This window comes from Panthera pardus, unplaced genomic scaffold, assembly GCF_024362965.1.
Source record: "Panthera pardus isolate Hobbes unplaced genomic scaffold, ASM2436296v1 HiC_scaffold_25, whole genome shotgun sequence".
Lineage (NCBI taxonomy): Eukaryota > Metazoa > Chordata > Mammalia > Carnivora > Felidae > Panthera > Panthera pardus.
In genome coordinates this window covers 70,532,905-70,555,498 of record NW_026526821.1, presented here as the reverse complement: position 1 = coordinate 70,555,498, position 22,594 = coordinate 70,532,905, and the positions used below count along the sequence as shown (strand labels likewise).

Below are 22,594 nucleotides of genomic sequence, written 5' to 3'. Positions count from 1 at the left end.
CTACTTATAATGGAGTCACTGATATGCTATTAGCAAGAACACTACGAACAGCATTTTTTTCTTGAAATAATTACATTGAACACTTAATATGTCAATTGAAAAGATTTGTTTCTATATAGTTCCAACGATAGAATAATAAAAGCTTGCATTTACATAGTAAGGATTGGCTATGTGGGAAATCTCATTCTTTTCTCTATTAATATAAAAACCTTACAAAAGGCTGGGAGTGAGGTAAATCAGGAAATACTGGTCAAAGAGTACAAACTTCCACTTACACGACGAGTGACTTCTGAGTATCTAATGGGTGGATAGGAAAAGAAAGAGTAATTATGTAATGTGATAGAGGCTTTAGCTAATGTTATGGTGATAATCATTTTGCAATATATAATGGTATCAAATCAACATGTTTTACACCTTAAATTTAAAAAAAAAGAAAAGTAAAAGAAAGAAAAAAATAAGAGGAAAGACTCGTGTGATGTATTTCTTAGCTCTTGGGGTTTCCAACACTTTAAAAGAAAAAAAACTCCCTATTTTTCTTTAATTAATAATAAATTAATATTAATATTATTAACTCTCCATGCCTCAGTGTATTTAAATCTTAGCTTCATAATAACCAATCCATTTCAAATAAGGAGTTTTAACATAAAGAGCACAAAGTTCTCAAGTCTTAACTTGAGCACAAAGTTAATAAATGGCAGAATTGGGAATCAAATTTTGGCAGTGTAAGCCAGAGCTGAGTTATTTGTTCTCTTTTTTGGTTTTTTTCTTCACTTTGTTTGTTTCAAGTTTTTATTTATATTCCTGTTAGTTAGGATATAGTGTAATATCAGTTTCAGGAGTAGAATTTAGCGATTCACCACTTACATATAACACTCAGTGCTCATCACAACAAGTGCACTCTTTCACACCCATCACCCATTTAGACCCATCCCTCCACCCACCTCCCCTCCAGCGACCCTCAGTTTGTTCTCTACAGTTAAGAGTCAGTTTTATGATTTGTCTCTCTCCTTCTCTTTTTTACCCCCCTGTTTATCTGTTTCATTTCTTAAATTCCACATATGAATGAAATCATATGGTATTTGTCTTTCTCTGACTGACTTATTTTGCTTAGCATCATACACTCTAGTTCCATTCACATCATTGAAAATGGAAAGGTTTTATTTGGTTTTTTAAAGCTTTCCTTCTTTATTTGAGAGAGAGAGAGAGAGCATGAGCAGGGGAGGGGAGAGAGAGAGAAAGAGAGAGAGAGAGAGAGAGAGAATTCCAAGCAGGCTCCACACTACCAGCACAGAACCAGATGTGGGGCTTGAATCCATGAATCATGAGATCATGACCTGAGCTGGAATCAAGAGTTGGAGGCTTAACTGACTGTGCCACCCAGGTGCTCCAAGATTTCATTCCTTTTTTGTGGCTAATATTCCATCGTGTGTGTGTGTGTGTGTGTGTGTGTGTGTGTGTGTGTGTCACATCATCTTTGTCCATTCATCAGTTGATGAACATTTGAGCTCTTTCCATAATTTGGCTACTGTTGATAATACTGCTATAAACATCTGGGTGCATGTATCCTTTTGAATCAAGGATTCAAAAGAATCCTTTTTGTACCCTTTGGGTAAAAACATAGTAGCACAATTGTTGGATTGTGGGGTAGCTCTAGTTTTAACTTTTTGAGGAACCTCTGTATTATTTTCCAGAGTGGCTGCCTCAAGTTCCATTCCCACCAACAGTGTAAGAGGGTTCCCTTTTCTCCATATTCCTGCCAGGCTCTGGTAACCATTATTCTACTTTCTATTTCTTTGAATTTGACTTTAGTGTTTTTTTAACCAGACTTATTTCACCAAGTGATTTCAAGATTATTATAAAGCTATAATAATCAAAACAGTATAGTACTGGCTCAAACAAATCATTAAACATAGTAGAATAGAGAACCCAGAAATAGGCTGATACATATTTAGACAAGTAATTTTGAAAAGCTGAAAAATCTGTTGGAGTTAACATCTTGGGATTGATTTTAAAATTAAGATACAACCTATTTAACTCTTAAATACGAATGGAAGCCTACTTTTCCTAAATGTACTTTAACCAAATATATACATAATTATACTCATTTCTGACAATGAACACCTGTGTTTGAGTATTATAGGCAATCTATAACATTTATATATAGCAAGCTATAAATCATGTGCTGTTAACTCCAGGCAATTGATTTAAAAACAAAAACAACAACAACAAAAAAACTACATAGGAAAACAACAATGGAAAATAAAAGTGCAGCTGACCCTCAGGAGTAACCTCCCCCCTCACCGCCCATGTAGTAAAAAATTTGTAACTTTTGACTCCCTAAAACCTTAAGTACTAATAGCCTATTGTTGACTGGAAACCTTACCAAAAATATAAAGAATTGAGTAACCCACATTTTGTATGTTACTTGTATTATATACTGTATTTTTATAATAAATTAAGCTACAGAAAAGAAAAAACCTTATAAAATGGACATTTTTATTTTTAACTGTTGGTGAACATATCAACAAGTCGATATGCCAAAAATTTTTAGTGTGGAATTTGATACCATTCGCTGGACTTCTATATGTGCTTATCATTTGACCCTTCAACTTACTTACAAAAGTTTATTCTATAAGATTACTCAAATGTATCAAACATGTTTTTCACAGGATGGTGTGGAATTATGAAGCAATGATAATAACTTAAAATCTGTTGGTAAATAATGGGAAAATATAGTGCTTCCATAAGTAGAAATACTTGTATTGACATTAAGAGAGGATCAAAATGCATTAACTGGAAAAAAAAAGTAAGAAGAGCATGGACCTTTTAATAAGATCTTACTTTTAATTTTGTTCTTAAAATAAATTTAGGGGTGCCTTGGTGGCTCAGTCAGTTAACAGTCAGACTTGATTTTGGCTCAGGTTGTGATCTAATGGTTTATGAGTTCCAGTTATGTATCGGGCTCTGCCTTGACAACACAAAGTCTCCTTGGGATCCTGTCTCACTTCTCTCTGCTCCTCCCCTGCTTGCTCTCTATCTCCCTCTCAAAATAAGTTAAAAACAAACTAAAAAAAATGAATTTAAGGGTTATGGGCATTGAGGAGGGCACTTGTTGGGATGAACACTGGGTATTGTATGTAAGGGATGAATCAGGGGAATCTACCCCCAAAACCAAGAGTGCACTGTACACACTGTGTGTTAGCCAATTTGACAATAAGTTATATTAAAAAAAGAAAAAAAAACATAAATTTAAAAAGAAAAAGTAAATTCAAAAATAAAATAAATCAAATTAGATTTATGTCATGTTAAAAATTGAGTGAAATGGTAAATGATGAATGGATTTAGTGAATTGGTGAATGGTGAATAAATTGATTAAACTGGTATTGGCATGAGATCCCAGATTTTCCCATTAGAAATCATCATCAACCTAATGGGTGCATTTACTTTTAATAATCTCAGTTAAAAAAATGTAACTCATGGAAGTAAACACAATATATTAATGGCATGGAGTGGAAAAAGACATTTTCTAGATCCCTGAACTGCCTTCCTTAAAATATACGTAAAATATCTTTCTGAGCATATAATCATGCCCGTAATTTGTAAAAACAAACAAAGATATATGGCATAGAAAGTGAAACCTCTAAATCCTACATTTCAGATACAGTTACTGTTAATACTAAAAATTCACATGTAAGTTATGATTACTAAGATCTTTAAAATATGGCATTTCAATTGTATCCTTCAAGGCTGTAGGTTTTGAAATAATACATAAAGCTCCTTTTCTACAACATAAGGTCACTATTAGTTTACTGTGATTAGCAAATATGAAAATAATGGCGTCATGAGGCAGAAGTTGTATTGATTCCTCAGCAAATTCCAGTGCAAGATGAACTGCAATAGGAGACAGGTGAAGATATCTTAAATACAGCCTTCATCAGGAAGAAAAAAAAAAAAGCCCTTAATTCTGCAGTTACAGCACTATTAACAGTATCCTTTTGTATTGTTCTTTAATAAAATCAGAAATAAGCATGTACACCAGGTTTGCATTCCCAGCCTAGTCGGGCACTGGCCTTATAGCAGGTTGTTACTTCAACACCCACTCCAGGGGCTCGGAGCTCCACTTCCTCATGTTTCAGTAACTGCATTTCCAGTCTATTGTATTTCTTAATCCCTATATTATATAAATTCTACAACTTTAGTTTTTATTTTCACTTGAAGCTAAGTTTATTAAATGAAATGTTTTCTATTCCTCTAATATGATAATAATCTTGAGTTTTATTTTATTACAAAAAGTGAATGCTGTTTGTAAAAGCTATTGAGAGTTTTTTAAAAGGAAGACATGGAAAATTCTTAGGAATATTCCATGTGTGCTTGAAAAGACTGTATATTCTCTAAGTCAAAATATATTCTTAGAAGATCTACTTATTGATCATGCAGTTTGGTTCTTAAATATTTTTAGTTATTCTTTATCCAACCGATCAATTTTGGACTGAAAGTGGTATATGAAATTTTCTTATCAGTGTTTCTTGGTCTAGTTCTCCTTTTACTTTCTGTTTTATATATATATATATATATATATATATATATATATATATATATATATACACTCATTATTTTATATATATATGTACTCATTATCTTTGAAGGTGCACAAATATTCAATATTTTTGTATTATCATTGTGAATTTTAGTCTTTAGCATTATGGAGTGTTCATTTTTTTCTTTTTAATGCTTAATCTAGTTTGCCTTAATTCTTCCTTCTGTGATATCAAGATTATATTCATTTGATATTATTCTTTCCAACTCTTTATTTTTTCATTTTTACAAATTTATTTATTTTTGAGAGAGAGATAGAGTGAGTGAGCAGTGGAGGAACAAACAGAGAGGAAGAGAGAGAATCTCAAGTAGGCTCTGAGCTGTCAGTGCAGAGCTTGACACAGGGCTCGATCTCACGAACTATGAGATCATGCATGACCTGAGCCAAAATGAAGTGTCTGATGCTTAACCCACTGAACTATTCAGGTGTCCCTTCATTTTCTAGAGATAAAATTTACATAGTATAACATTCACCCAATTTAGTATAGAATTCTACTAATTTGTAAGTGCATACTGTCAGGTTAACTGCCACCATAATCAAGGAATTGAACAATTTTATTACCTCTGAAAAACTGTGTCATGTCCTTTTCTAATTCAATCATCCCATGACCTACAGTTCTTGGAAATAACTGATATGTTTTCTGATTCCATATTTGCCTTTTTAAGAATGTTATATAGGGGCACCTGGGTGGCTCAGTCGGCTAAGCATCCAACTTCAGCTCAGGTCACGATCTCCCAGTTCGTGGGTTCGAGCCCCACATTGGGCTCTGTGCTGACAGCTCAGAGCCTGGAGCCTGTTTCAGATTCTGTGTCTCCCTCTCTCTCTGACCCTCCCCCGTTCATGCTCTGTCTCTCTCTGTCTCAAAAATAAATAAACGTTAAAAAAAATTTTTTTAAAGAGAATGTTATGTAAATTGAATCATATGGTATGTCACCTATTGAATCTAGCTTCTTTAATTTAGCACAGAGGTCAGCAAACATTTTCTGTAAAGGACCAAAGAGTAACTATATTCAGCTTTGTGAGCAATACAGTGTCACAGCTACCAAACTTGGTAATTATAGCTTGAAACAGATTTAGACAATAGGTAAATGAATGGTGTGGCTATATTTGGCTCTTAGCAGGCCAGATTTACCTGATGGATTATAGTTTGCCAACTCGGGACTAGTATAATGCATTTAAGATCCATCCATGTTATTATGTTGTGAGTTGGTATTTTTATTGATGAGTAATATTCCATTACATGGATGTACCAAGTTTTCTTTATTTATGTCCATGGAGGAATTTAAGGACATTTGGGTTTTCCCAAATGGTTCTAAGTCAATTCACCATAAACACTCTTATACAGGTACTAGATAAACATACTTTCTCATTACCCTTGTATAAACACCTAGTACTGGGGCGCCTGGGTGGCGCAGTCGGTTAAGCGTCCGACTTCAGCCAGGTCACGATCTCGCGGTCCGTGAGTTCCAGCCCTGCGTCGGGCTCTGGGCTGATGGCTCAGAGCCTGGAGCCTGTTTCCGATTCTGTGTCTCCCTCTCTCTGCCCCTCCCCCGTTCATGCTCTGTCTGTCTCTCTCTGTCCCAAAAATAAATAAAAAAACGTTGAAAAAAAAAAAAATTTAAACACCTAGTATTGACATTACTTGGTCATATAGTAAATGAATATTTAACTTGATGAGAAATTATCAAATTGTTTTCTAAAGTGTTGTGTCATATTACATTCCTATCATTGATGTATGAGACATCAAATTGTTCTATAACACTGTCAGCACTTGGTATAGTCAATTGTTCTTACTTTTAGCAATCCCAATCAGTGCATAGCAGTATACTATTGTAAGTTTTAATTTGCTTTACCTAATGCCTAATGATGTTTAGCATCTGTCATATGCTTACTTTGCTATCCTTTTATCTTCTTGAATTGTCTGTTCAAAGTATTCAGAATTCTTTATTGGATTGTTTTCCTTTGTTGAGTTTTAACTGTTCTTTGATTATAATTTATAATATTCACTATCTTTCATTGTTTTGTTTTTATTTTTCATATGTTCTTAAAATATATATGTTAAACCTTTGATATATTTTATATCCATAGCTTTCTTTTGTTCCTTTTTTTCCTCCTTATTTTGTTTTCCAATTTTTAGCATTATTTGTCCTTTTTAAAGAGCTCTTTACTGTGTTTTTCATCCAATTTATTCTCATATGGTATCCTGCAAAAATATATATCAATATCTATATATTTATATTTATGCATTATTTTTGAGGTGAATTTATATTTTACTTTAGTTTATTTTCTGAGTTTAGTCAATTCTTATTTCTTACGTCATCTCTTTAGTATTTATATTCTGAATCTTTAAAGTCTAATTCAAGGAATTTTTTGTAATATCTACAAAAGTTTTTAAGAACATTAAATCACTTTAGGGCAGGGATTGTAAAACTATGGCCTTGGGCCTAATTTGGTTTACAATCTGTTTTTGGATAGTCCATGAGCTCAGAATGTCTATTACATTTTTGAAAGGTGGTAAAACAAAACAAGGAATATGCAGCAGAGACTAAGATCTAAAATGTTTCCTCTTTTGCATTTATAAAAAAGAGTTTTCCAGTCTCTGGCTTGGGTTTTGTGTTATAGCTTTACTTACTCTGGATTATAATTGAGTTTTGACAGGTGAATTTTCAGTGACTTGGCATTTTTTTATTATTTATATTTTTAAATTATAGTAGTTTTGTATAGATGTGGCCTGCTATATTCTGTTAATTTTTAATATTTTATATTTGATTAGACCACAGATAATAGAAAGATGTGATAGCTTTGGGTAGGATATTGGAGTTTTGAGGTTTGGAGGGTTTTTGTTGTAAGAATGTGAAGTTACTTTAACATAACAATTTTGGGGGAAGGTGGTAAGTATTTTGACTTTCAATTCTTTTTCTCTTTCTGTAGAAACTTTAATACCCACCACTTGCTTCTTCTTCTTCAGTATCAAGTGTCCAGGTGACCACGTTCTCCTTTTAACTGACACTAAAGGCAGTGACTTCCTAAGACCATCACTTTTTGCTCAGTGGCTTTAAAACTTCTCTTTAGATTCCCCAGGAAACACAACTCTCATCCACCAGGTCTCTGTTATTATTTTTCACTCAGGGTTGAACTACATCTTTTTGGGTATCATTTTCTCAATTTTAAGAAATAGTGTTTTCTCATCATTATCATGTATTCTCCATTTGATTCTGGTCCTGATTTGCAACCCTGAGATGGTTCTGATCATTTTGGAATACGTATCTACTTCTTTATGCAGACATTAATGTTCATAGCATTTTCTGTCTCTTTGCTATGGTATAATTATTGGCTATGATTGTTTTTATTTGCTGTCCTCTTGAATTGTTTGTATTTTTTGGAAAATACATAGAACTGGATTTAGGGGGCTGCCATGAACATGGAGGAAACTGGCCATGCTTATTTATTCGAATTACTAGTATTTATTTATGAAAAACAAACATGGTTCTTTCTTTCTTTCCTTCTTTCCTTCTTTCTTTCTTTCTTTCTTTCTTTCTTTCTTTCTTTCTTTCTTTCTTTCTTTCTATATTAGAGAGAGAGAGTGCAGGGAGGGGCAGAGAGAGAAAGAGACAGAAGATCTGAAGCAGGCTACATGCTGACAGCAGACAGCCTGATGCGGGGCTTGAACCCAAAAACCACAAGGTCATGATCTGAGCCAAAATCTTGCACTTAACTAAGCTGTCCAAGTACCCCCAAACATGTCACTTTTTAGAAGCCCCTCTTATTCCACACTACTTTTTTTTTTGATAGCAGATATACATGGTATATGTGTGTGTGTGTGTGTGTGTGTGTGTGTGTATATACACACATATATGCATATATATATGCATATAAGTGTGTATCATATCATGTGTATTTATCTGTATACATATATAAATATTTATGTATTTTTTAATGTTTAGTTTTTGAGAGAGAGAGAGAGAGAGAGAGAGAGAGAGAGACTGAGTGTGAGCAGGGTAGGGGCAGAGAGAGAGGGAGACACAGAGCCCAATGCGGAGCTCAAACTCACAGACTGCAAGATTATAACCTGAGCCAAGGTCAGACACTTAACCAACTGAGCCACCCAGGTGCCCCTATAAATTTTTAAATGCTAGTTAGCCTCGTTTTTGAGAAAGCTTAAGCTCTATATTATTTGATGAATACATTTTTTTCCACTTGAAAGAAGACATTTCCTATGCCTGAATTTGTACTTACACATTAATTTGAAGGCTATCTCTATCTGAATTCCTCTGTAGACTTGATAGTTGACTTGAGCAGTTGTCAAGATGTGGTGCTCCGTTTTTTTATTATTTTTTCAAATATGCTAAGCTTGTTATTTTTCTTCTTTCTCTCTTTTCCTGGTCAGTTGACTGGTCAATATCCTCCATTTTACTTATATTAATTTTCAGGGCAAGTTTCTGTCACTCATAATTGAATCTCTTCTTCATTTTGTCCATGTATATTGGCTATACCCAAAAGATTATTATGGAGGGTGCTTCAACTTTTAGTTTGAGTTACAAAGTCAAGTTTCACAGCATCATGTATTTTCACAGATTTGGGTCCACTTTTTTTTTGTTGTTTGTTTTTAATGTTTATTTTTTTACTTTGGTAGAGAGAGAGAGCGAGTGTGTGAGTGGAGTGAGGGGCAGAGAGAGAGAGGGAGAGAATCTCAAGTAGGTTCCATGATGTGAGGGTGAGCCCGATGCTGAGCTTGATCTCACAAGACATGACCTGGGTTGAAATCAAGAGTCAGATGCTTAACTGACTGAGCCACCTAGGCATCCCTGGTCCACTGGTTTTCTAGGTAGTGAGATACTTTCTAAATTTAGGTGTTTTCAGGCACCTAATCAGTAAAACAGATGACAGAGAATTTTTTATAAAAGCCCTGAAATAGGTAAAGATTTATAGATTAGATTGTTGTCCATTTTAAGTTCTCTTGCATGGACGACTAAAGCACTTATCTAAAACTCATGACTCTGCATATTACTGACTGGATCTAGTCCTAATCTTTTCTTAAATTAACAAAACATTGTGTCCAGACATCTTAAGTGACTTGTACATTGTAGTGACAATGCTGGTACTACAAATTAGGTTTTTTGATTACTTCTGAAATGAATTTTCTTATATACTACTGTATGCTAGACATTTGAATGGTAAGTCAACAATTTATATTTACCAATGAAAACCGTACAAATTGTTCTATACTCTTATTCTAAGCAACAAATTTCATTGTTTTCAAGTAAGTAATTAAATATTTTAGCAATGTCAGACTTCAAAGAAAAAAGCAATTTACAGAGATAAATTAAATTATGTGAGGAAAAACAATCATGGGATTAGGGAAAGTGCTTAGCAAAGTTAGGAGTTATGATTCAGTAATCATATAGCCAATGGAGCCCTTCATATTTTAAAACATAGAGAATTAAAAGTCAAAATCCCAACTAGAATGAACTGTATGTGTCTCTTGCTTATTATTTTTGAATTCTAAATATGGAGTTTATTTGATGTTTCATATTATTTTGGGTAATCACAACAATATCCTTAGACAATGGTGAGTCTACTTGTCCAGTGTCATATTATTAGAAGGCACATCTTCTGGGAAACTTCCTATTTTGCAATATTTTGTCCATACAAAATTCTTGCTTTTCATGTGGTTAGTGTTTTTTTTTTGTTTTTTTTTGTTTTTGTTTATTTTTAACACACTTTTTAATATTCATAAAGGACAACTTTTATTATAAGCCTGTGATTCAGTGGGTGACCACACCTGCTAATCTGCCTTACACAGCCCTGGCTTATGCCTGTTTTCCAGGTGTAATTGTTAATAGCACCCACTTTACTCTCAAAGGATTCCTCAGGGAGAATAAATTGTAATGCTGTCGTATTTATGCCAACTCAGATCTCTTTAACCTTATCTGTTGTTGAGGCCTTTGGCCACTGTTTTGTATAGTTGTCACCATAGCAACCAGCTCTAAGTGGACTCAGGCCCACTGCTGCCACAGCAACCACCCTTACACAGCAAACTTCAACAGCACCTCATATTGAGATCTCATTCTGTGACTCTCGCTTCCCTTACTGAGGTTTTGCTGTTGATTCTGAAGCACAGATTCCAGAAAATGTGAATGACACTCACACATACAGGAAAAAAAACTTTGACCAACAAGAAGGGGATCTGAGGGACAAAGTATTCTTTCATCTTTTGGGATGGACTTCCTGAGGAGGAACAATATTAGATTCTCAAAGAAGGCAGTTCTGTGATATCAAGTCATAATTTGAGCATGATTCTAAGCAGTATTCAGCTAGTAATAAACCAACATATTTGCTTTTTCTCCTCCTTTCATTCCCCTTTCCTCTCACTTCTGCTTCCTTGGGATTGCTTTCCCTAATGAAGTAGCAAAAAATGAGCTTTTGTTTAAATCTCTGCATTTGTTAGAAACACATATAACTGTAAGTTGTAACTGTTGGAAAGCGATTTCATAGGTCCAGAAAAAATTTTAAGTATTTTTGATATCAGGTAGGACTCACTCAACCCAAGAGATGATATTATATGTATTGCACACACACACACATGCACAAACACAAGTACACATATGTATATGCATATGCACATATATTAGATACATATGTATATACGTGTGGGTGTGTGTAGATGGGTTTGAATATGGGTATGTGTGCATGAAATGGGGTATAACTTCACCATTATTATCTTTACTCAAGATGCCTTTCAGTGTCCAGGAAGGTGAATTATTTGGAATAATAAATTTAAGAAGGAATATCATGGATATCCAAATATGCCACGTACTGTTAGATGTTTTGACATTCATCCCTGCTTGCATTTACATGTCATGGCCACTCTGAAAAATGGAGGAATTAAGTCATCGGTTTTAGTTCCTATCACTTGTGGTGTGTTGTTATTACCTTTTTGTCAAAATTCTTATTTTCATGCCTTCTATGTTCCTTGCTATGAGTAGATTGATCTTCCTACCCACACTGATGTCACATTTGTCCATATGTCTTGATTAATCTAATGAAAAGTGAGGGTAAGTGTAACAAATGCCGCTTATGAACAAAATATTTGAGGGCCTGCAGAAGGTTTCCCATATGCACCTTTCCTCTTTTTCAAAATCTACATAAAACAAGTTCACAGCTCACCCACAATGGGCATACAGTGCGAGCTAGAAATAAACCTCTGCTGTTGTGAGCCACAACTTTCAGGTCATTTGTCCTGAAGCATACAGACTATTCTGACTTATATTCAGTTAATAAATGGTGGTGAAAACATCTAAGTGTTTTGATCTTACACAGAGAAAGTCAGAATACCTATCCTGTTCTCAAAAGGTATGGAACATCATTTGGGACACAAGAACACAAACATAAAATGTAAAGGAAAATGTTAGGAAATTCCTATAAAATCCTGAACAAGGGACAGTCAATAGTTGTTAGAGGATTTCAGATGACAGAATGATCTTAAATTATACTACCATTTTTCCCCCATGACATAATTTCTTCTTTTCCATACCCTGAATTTACTATATTTTATTTCATGCATTTTTGCAAAAAATAAGTAAGCAATCCTCTATTTGAATCTATTAACTGTATGCACATCTCACTATATTAACATATCATACACATTGTAAAAATACAAAGACGAAAGGCAAAATCACTGGACCATCTTGTTGACTTATTTGGTTCCTACTTAAGACTCCTAATGATTGTGCTTCTATTAAAACCTATAGACTTTCAATATGTATTGAAGACTTATGATTTGGTTACAAGAAACAAAACACTGTCCATACTAAGCACAAATATAAACAATTAGATGAATACTGGGGCTCCACAGAAACCAAGGACGCCCAAGTTTAGACAAGTGACTAAATTCAAGGTTGTTCTAGAGAGCCAAGAATCTGGTTTTGCAAAAAAAAAAAAAAAAAAAAAAAAAAAAAATGTATACAGTGGTCAGCATAGGAATTGACTTTCACTCAGCCTACAAAAAATAGGGACTGTTCCAAAATACATAACAGGTTTGAATAAAGGACTGAGGGAGAAAAAAGTCAAATTCTAACAATAGCCAATTGAAAGTCTCTATATCCCCAGTTTTTGCAACTTATTCACATTCAGGCTTATGCTGTTTAGCATATCTCAAAACTTTCATTCCAACCCATTGGATGTTACCCTAATAACTCTCACTCACCTAATCCACTTAAGTGTAGAAATAGTAACCATGTTACATGATAGTAACATTAATCACAGAACTAATAGGAAATGATAAAGTGGTAGTTCAGATCAATGAAAAATTAAACTTCTGCCTCAATATTTAGTACCGTTCAGCATCCATTTAAATATCTCACATATAACAGACATAAACATTAGGAAAATATTTACAAAATAATCTCATAATGCTGGTAATATAATTCTCAGAGAAGATTTCGGGAAAAACCATACTAAGTCTGGGTATTGAAAAGCCAAAGTTGCATTAATTTATTTGCTCACACTCAAGATTAAATTTATCATACACAGACTGCAGAGGGGAAACTGACAGGACTATTCTTCTTTTGGTTGCAATTCTTTATTACCTTTCCCTAAAGATCAACATCACTGTTTCTGTGTTATTAAAGACATTAATCTAAAAATATCTCAAATGACCCTAACAATTGACTTGCTAGTGTGAACGGTTTGCTCAGCTGACTGATCATGTTAATTAGATTGGTGAACTACAGAAAATATTCTGTTTTAATATGATACTTTTTGAGAGCTTGGAACCTCTAGACAATTAATTTGCTGTGAAAGAAGATCTTCAGAATCAAAGTAAAAAGAGCTAATGTAAAACTGAACGGTTTATAGAATTAAATATTCTCATCCATGGAGTTCTTTAGGACCTAGATACCATTAGAGGAAGACCTTCCAATGGAGTGTATTAATATTGGAACACTATGTCAAAATGTCAGACTCATTTTATTAGAATGCTTTCTACTATGTGGTTTAGATTTGGAAAAAAGAAAAAGAAAAACTAATGTAACAACAAAATAAATTAGCTTTCTACCTATTTTGATAGTTATGGGGTGTCACCTGCCCTACATTAAGAGACGGCTCTACACGCACTTCATTCTTACACGTTCTCAGTACACATCGGTTGTTGTCTATAGTGAAGGTTTAACGGAAACTGGGTGAGGAGTGATTCAATTTGGAAAAACACATAAAGACAAACTGTAACTCAATGATGTAAATAAAGAGTGGCAATGTTAAAAATATTGGTAATTTCAGGTAAGTACGCGGGGGGATCACATAGCAAGTGGACATAGATGTAGCATTTATGAAGGATCAAAAGACAAGCAAGATCAACATTTTTTTTTTGAGGAGTCATTTCAATGTATTTCCTAGTATTGTTTACACGGTTCAAAAGTCAGAGATCTCTTTACATTAATATCACTTTACATTATGAAATGGCAACAAAATTCATGCTTGTTCTTCTACTTGCTACTGTCACTTTGAGTAAATGCAAACATCTTATCAGGTGTTCATGGTCTCTCTCTAGCATTGTCCCTCACTTACCTGGCACTTTATTTCCATGCTGTAGCTATAGTGAATATCCAGGGAGTCCTAAAATACTTCCAGTCCTTTCTGCTGCATGAACTCTACACATTCACCCCCACACCCATTCCTCATCTCTTAACATGGCTGACTCCTATTCTTCAAATACCAGCTTAAATATACTTTCTCAGGGTAGCTCTCACCCGTTGCTTAATCCCAAGAAGTTTCCTCCTGCTATCTGCCCTCAAGTACCATGTTATGTTCTTCAATATCTTTAATACAATGTGCAGCTATGTGTTTGTATTAATTACATACAAGGTAAACTGATGGTAAAGAAACAAACAATATAAAAAAACCTAACATTGAGAGTCAGTGCTTGAATGAGGTAGAATTTGATTTCTTACTCTTCAAACAGTATGAAGGTGAATGGTACTGTGTCCAGGGTGGAGGCTCTGTAATCTTCATCACTTGTTTTTTTATCTTTGCATTTGAAACAGTTTTAATTTTTCACCAGCTACCAGGCAAAGGGACAGAAAGAAGCAGAAAACAAAGACCATGAGAGTGGAAGCTATACAATGCATCCCTACTGATCAAAACATAACTAATTAATTTACTGGTCACATGTCCAATTAATTTAGTGGCAAGAAAGAAGGGGAGAATGAATAGTGGAGGACAGAGGAGTCTTGCTAAGGTAAAGTTTTTAAAGGATTTAATGTCTGCATTCTCCATTAGACTATAAGCTCCATGAAGGCAGAAACATAATTATTTTGTTAAATTATTATTTAGCTTAGTGTCTGGAACAGAATGATACTTTAATTCAATAAACAATTGAGAATCATTACGCTAACATATTTTATTATAACGCTCATAAGTATCTGCTTTTATGTGCATTTTCTGTCTTCCCTACCAAATTGTAAGCTCCAAAAGAGTAGGGATCTTTGCTATTAATTTCAAACTTTGTTTCTAGTACATAGTACACTGTAGACATTCAATAAATGCAGGTTGAATTAATAAATAAATGTAAAAATACAGTCTGTTCCCCATTTTATAGGATTTTAACAAGGTTGAGCAGCTGACAGATTCCAGAGCTCTTTCTTCTATACCAATATTTCTCAATATTTTTCTCATCATCATTCCTACGCATTCAAGGCACCAGGTTAGACATTTTTTCTACTCAATGCGCCATGGAAGTTTAATACTATGTATCTGCGTGTCTGTTTATGTGACGTGGCCTTTTGGGAGGCCACAGACTATTGTAACATTTAAGAAATTTTCGCCTCTCTCCCTCCCTCAGAATCAATTTTTGCACCCTTTGGGGATAATATAGACTCTGTTAGAATGCCCGCTCTATACCAGGACACTTAATATTTTAGTTTATATTAAGGGTTTCAAGGGATTTCATTCAGCGATATCATGGATAAAACATGAAAAATCAAAATAAATTTTGCTAAAGTAATGTGCAAAACTGTGATTTTAAAAGCCAAGTATATGACCTAACAAAAATTAAACTTAGTCTACCTTTCCATTGTTTTTAATTTACACATTTGTCTATGGATATCTAGAGGTATCATTACTTGAGTTATCATGATTTGTTAGGCACAGGTCCAGTGCTGCACACAAGTTTTCTGATGAGAAGCCCATTCTGTAAGATAAATTGTTTGAAATTTTTGGGTTCAGTATACTTCAAGGTAGTATAAAAAATGAAAGGATCGGGGCGCCTGGGTGGCTCAGTCGGTTAAGTGGCCAACTTCGGCTCAGGTCATGATCTCGCGGCCCGTGAGTTCGAGCCCCGCGTCGGCTCTGTGCTGACCGCTCAGAGCCTGGAGCCTGTTTCCGATTCTGTGTCTCCCTCTGTCTCTGACCCTCCCCCGTTCATGCTCTGTCTGTGTCTCAACGATGAATAAATGTTAAAAAATAAATAAATAAATAAAGGATCTACTGGGATAGCTGGAAGGGGCAAAAAATACTATAAAATATGGGTATGGAAAAGATTACTTGAAGTTTTTTGATTAAAATCATTAGTGATTATGTATAGTATAACAATTTTATGATATATATATTTATAATAAATGGTATTCAAATCTGCAATTTCCTTGTCATATTGCATGACTTAACAAGAGGAAATTTTCAAGTCAGTGAAATTGCATCTACTGTGCCAGTATCTTATTAATTAATTACAAATCAAGATTTTTATTAATTGTACTTCAGAGTAGATGATGATGATGCAACATTACTGGGACTAAGTCTTTAAACAACTGATGCAGTTCTATAGAACTCCAAATTGTGATGCTATACTCTACTTATGAAAATTTTTTTTGCTTTAAAAAAATTCAATGTTTCATGAGTTAATTTTGACAGTTTGTCTCCTCCATGCATTTTTGTAAATATATTTTAATAAAAATAATTAAGGTTATGTTCAAGGATGGAAAAGGATATAATTTCAGAACAACAATGGTGAACCACACAAAATAAAACAAATTCTGACAACAGAACAAAATATTGGTTTGAATAGTCTAAGCACTAACATGCCATTTATCCAAAAAATCATTTTTCTGGCAACCTGAATACTCTGGAATAGCCAACAGGCAACAAGAAAATTAAACAAAAAGCAAACTGCTAAATACCAGCCACAACAAGTGTATATTTGATTCATATTTGAAAGTTCTTATATTGGGGCTCCTGTGTGGCTCAGTCAGTTAAGCACCCAACTCTTGATTTCCCCTGGGGTCATGATCTCATAGTTCGTGAGTCTGACACCCACATCAGGCTCTGTGCTGACAGTGCAGAGCCTGCTTGAGATTCTCTGTCTCCCTCTCTGCCCTTCCCCTACTTGCATTCTCTCTCTCTCTCTCTCTCTCTCTCTCTCTCTCTCAAAAATAAATAAATAAATAAATAAATAAATAAATAAATAAATAAATATTATAAAAAAAATAAAGTTCCATATTCAAGCCTCATCCATGGACACATAACTGTGATAGTATTTATCACTTTAGTTACAATCGGTGAGTTATTCTCCTTATCTTACTAAATTAAAAATTCCTTAGTGTTAAGACTATTAAATTTAATATCACCTAGGAGAATAGAATAATATTGAAATTAAGATGTAGAAAATAAGTTTCATCCAAAGATGACTAACTCAGGTAGCATATCTTGTTCATCTTTGTTATCCATGTAATACTGACCTCAGTATTTGCATATTATTATCTGTGCTAATTTAATATACAACTACAATAAGTGTGACAACCTGTTTTCCTAAGTCACAACTAATTAAAGGGAGTATACCAACAAAGCTAGGCATAGGCATCTGGGCCAAGACAAAAAAAGAGGAGGAAGAGAGGGAAACAAACAAACAAACAAACAAGAATAAAAGAAAATGCTAATAACACAGCCGAGAAGAAAAAGAGAAAGTCATTATAGTTACTGAAGTCTTTCAGAAAAGTTTGAATGATATTCCATTTTATACCTTTAAAAGCAGGCAAGTATATAATACAATACAAAAATATTCTCATCCAAAATATGTAAAATTTAAAGGTTAGGTCTTAAACAATAAATTTCAGTTATATGGAAATTTAGTGTCTTAAAACAGGTTATTCACATATGATGCTAAATAAAAGATATTACTGTATTGCTAACACAAGAATCTATTTTGGTTCATTTCAACTTTTGAAGAAAGTTCATGTGAAAAGCCTAGGATGAGTTCTTATCAGAAAAATTACATTTGCTTTGCAATCTTCTCTGACACCATAAATCCTCACTTAAATTCTTACTCTATGCTGAAACTGGATTGTATTTGATGGATAGCGTGACATTGTATTTGCATTAGAGATTATCATAAAAAGATCATGAAGAGGATCTTAGTACTTAGAAAAATCCTGCCTTCTCAATTAATTAATTGGTAGGGAACAGGTAAGTGACTCCTTTAGTTACATACCTCGATATGGTATAATTTTATTCTGTAAAGTCCTACCAACCAATTTTCTTTGTAGTACTTCTTTAAAAAACTAAAACGAGTGCATCTCTGAGATTTAGGCATACATAGCCAAAGTTTTTAGGAATCCTCAAATCTCAATATTGTTTTGTCATTTCTACTACAAATTTAATATGAGGAAAGTATACAATTTGATGAACCCTTACTCATAGGAAAATGCTCAGCAACATAGGGCTAAATAAATCCAATCAACTGGCTGTCATTTATGCAAATTCAGCACAATATATTTCTTTGTGAGTGTCTAATGTTGGCCCTTTTATTATTTTTAAGATGGTTTCAATGGTTTTCTCCAAACTTGACGAATCTAAGTAAAATCACAAGTATGAAGAATTTAAAAAAGGAACTTATATACTCCCTCCCATATAAGTGATAGTTACATTAATGTGATTCTCTATTAGCAAATTTCAGAAGGATCCACCTAGTTTCCAGGCAATCTCTAAGTATATAATCATATTCTCAATTATCAAGCTTTATAAAATATTCAACATGCTACCCTCCAACCCTCAAAAAGTGAATCTCCCAAGCTATTTCTGTAAGAAAAAAAAATTGTGCTCACTTTGGCAGCACACATGCTAAAACGTAAGAAAAAAATTATTTGAAGCATTACAACATTCTTTTCTCACCTCTAGGTTCTGATATCTAATCTTGGGGCACCATAGCATTAATCACTATCACAAAACCAAAAACTACTTGAAGATTAAAATCATTTTTAAGAAGTTTTGAAACAGTGAAAGTAACCTAGAAATGATCTTTAATATCATCCTTCTTTTGCACAAAGTGTTTTTAAAGCTCAGAAATTTGCTCAAATCATATGTCTAATAATAACAAGCATACAATGAATTCTTTATAGATATTCACTATAGATAAGTGCTTTACATGGATTGTTCCATTTAATCATATCAACAAGGTAGGTATTATTACTGTCCTCATTTTACAGATGCATCTTGGTGAGGATACAAAATTTTTTAAGTGTGAAAGGCTACAGAACTAGAAATCAAGTGTTTTTTTTGGGGGGGGGGACTTATTTTTTATATCACCTTTTAGTGCATAATTAATCTTCTATCTAAACAAACAAAATAAAAAATAATTTTTAATTCAGGTTTTATACTTAATTTAAGAACATTTATAGAATGCAAAAACCTTGAGCTAACAAATTTCATAGAATTGGAACCGCCATAATTAATCTGAGAGCACATGCTAAAGTTAGGGACATCTGATAAACTGAAATCATAACATGACTATCCATCTAGTTCCATATACATAAAAATAGTTAAATCTTATTTCATTGGTTCTTAGAGGCATTTTTTTTCACTTTTTAAACTATGAAATCAGGATGCTCCTTACAACTGAAGGCGTGTTATAAATGATACTGATCAGGAGGCAGATATTACAGTCACTGTTGCATGACAGGTGTACATGAACTAGCTGGAAGACTGAAACTTTTTTTTTTAAGTTTAAAAGTAAAGACCATTCATGGAAAAATACGAATATATTTTATACGATTATATACAATTATATATACGATATACATATATATATGAATATATGTGATTGTTCTCTGAATACTTTTCTTGGCACTTTCTTACCAGATGAAGAAAGTTTCAGAATCTAAATTTGCAACATAGTGGCAGGCAGTATGCACTCCTTGAAGAAATGCTACATAGAAAATATGTGGACAACAGAGGCTTTGACGCTGCATAAAAAGCCTTTGGATATGGACAATGTTAACTCTAAGTGAAAAAAAAAAAAAAGGCACCAAATCCTGCCTATTAAGAAATTAGAGGGGCGCCTGGGTGGCGCAGTCGGTTAAGCGTCCGACTTCAGCCAGGTCACGATCTCGCGGTCCGTGAGTTCGAGCCCCGCATCAGGCTCTGGGCTGATGGCTCGGAGCCTGGAGCCTGTTTCCGATTCTGTGTCTCCCTCTCTCTCTGCCCCTCCCCTGTTCATGCTCTGTCTCTCTCTGTCCCAAAAATAAATAAAAAACGTTGAAAAAAAAAAAAAAGAAATTAGAAACATCTCAGTAACTTTGTTACACTTAAAATTTTCTCTTTAGTATATGCACAAAAGTAATATATGATAAAGTATCAATGTATAAATACATCTACAAGAGATCCTTAAATATGAGTAACAAAAATTTAAAGTGATTTATAGTCAATATTTCTTTTTTTTTTTTCTTTTTTTCTTAATGACATAGAATGATGGGGCATTTTTCAATGATGGTGCCCTACATATGTTAAAGCATGTTAGTATATGACTTGATGATGATGATTTTGTGACTAAATTGCATCAAATAAAAGAGCACACTTCTTTAAAGATGACCAATAATTTTAAATTTCTAAATGCTAACAACCCAAGTTCAGCTAGGAAAATTTTGTGAAAGAAAAGACCAACATGGACAAATCTTACATAGCATACTATTAAAAAGTAGGATCAGTGTTTGATTTTGGTGGGAGGAAGACCAGGACAGTTTTGAAAAGGATTATGAGGAAATGTTCCAATTGCTAGTAATGTTTTATATTTGAACTGAGTTGGTAGCTGTGTGGGTATTTGCTTTGTGATTATTCACTCAGCTGTGCATTTTGGTTTTGTTGCTATTTATACCTGTGATAATATGTTTCAATGAAAAAGGGAAAACATTTTAATACTTTAATAGGCATGGAACAGATACAAAATAGTCATAATAGTTATTAAAATTTATCCTGAAAACAGTAGTGCATATTAAAATTTATCTTGAGGCAGTAGTGCAATTTCCACAATGCTGAAACTAAGAAAAAGTAATATTTGATGTACCTAATATCGTATAGGTAATCAGTACTAGAGATAGACTGACTCTATATGAATAGACTCAGACTCTATAATGCCACAAGCAGTTAAGTAAACAGTATTAACTAATGTACAGGATATAGAAAAAAGTCAGAACACTTAGGGTATGAGGCAAAGAAATTAACAACATTCTCTGAGAGAGAGATTACAACTTTCTGGCCTCAAAGACTTCCCTGTATGTGAGAAATTATAGATGAAACTGTTTGGAGGAGGGGGAATCACATCAAAATTTCTACATGCCTAAATCTCCACACACCAAACCCAACGTACGTAAGAAACACAAGTTTGGGGCATTTGTGTACGCAGGTTTAACTGACTATGTGTGGGAGACTCTCTCAGCTATGTGTTCCTTCTCCGTGATGTATACTGCTCCAGATATAGCCAGGGAATGATTTATAAAAACATTCATATACTGTTACATATTTATCCACAGGCTCTAGTTTTATCAATTATTTTTCTTTCCAATTTAATTCATGACTTTCTTACTCACTTCTCCTTAGAAACTATGCAGAGGGCAGTGCAACAACATCTTTGAAGTAGTATTAGGAAAAAGAGTAGTTCAATTTAGGATTCTGTAATCACTGAAAATACTTTCAGAAATAAAGGCAAAATAAAGAGTTTTAAAAATATACTATCAGAAGTGAAGAGAATGTGCCATCTTGAGACCTTTACACTAATAAATGTTAAACAAGTGTATTTCAGGGAAAATGAACAAACTAATGAATAATGCCAGAAGTGGTAAATATGTGGGTACACATTCAAGATAATTATTCTCATTTCTTTATTCTCTCTAAAATTAATGACTCATAAAACAAAAACTGTAACAACAAATTGGGATTTTCAAAAAGTATTATGACACCCAGAAACCACATTGCTTCTACATGTATCCTATACTATCTTAGTTCCAATTAGTTCTTTATTTTTTTTTTTTCAATATTTCCACACTCAGGTTGTATCCACTTAAGTAACTGTATTTTGTTTATGAGTACTATATGGCATCCATTTCAGACAAACTTTAACCAATTCTCTTCTGAAGTACCCAGTAATGAAGGATATTGTCCTCAAGTGTGTGTTGTGGTGTGTATGTGTGTGTGTGTGTATGTGTGTGTGTGAAAACTGAGGGTTCTTATTTTTTTTATGTGTTAAATAAAAGCCATAACCAAATGCAACATATTGATTTGACTTAGTTCTTTCTTCTAGGAGAATATTTACCTTAGTTGGATGATTGTCCACAGTCTTTGAGATATAGCTCTTCTCAGTTCAAGGAACACTGTAATAAGTAAACCAGACTCATTTCCAGGTAATGCATGGATGAATCTTAGAAACTTTGTGCTATATGAAAAATTCCAGAAATGAACACTATATTCTCTATAATTGATATTATATGGAGTTCTGAAAAAAGCAAATCTATAGTAATGAAAAGCTGACCAGTGATTGCTAGGGACTAAAGATAATAGAACAAGATATAAATGATTGATTTTTTACATGATGGAAATAGTCTATATCTTGTATGTGATAGTAGTTACACATCTGTGTGTGTGTGTGTGTGTGTGTGTGTGTATATATATCCAATGGAATTATACACTAAAAAGGTGAACTTTATTATATGTAAATTATACTCCAATATAACTAACTCCCTAACC

At 33.7% G+C, this 22,594-nt stretch overlaps 1 long non-coding RNA gene across 1 annotated transcript in view; it reads right to left on the bottom strand.

Annotated features, from left to right (window-relative positions):
* Positions 1 to 213: 213 nt before the first annotated feature.
* Positions 214 to 22,594, bottom strand: part of LOC109263710 (uncharacterized) — a 160,393-nt gene continuing 138,012 nt past the window's right edge. Inside the window, exon 3 of the long non-coding RNA XR_002078357.2 lies at positions 214 to 297. This is a non-coding gene — a long non-coding RNA (uncharacterized LOC109263710). The remainder of the gene's footprint in view (positions 298 to 22,594) is intronic.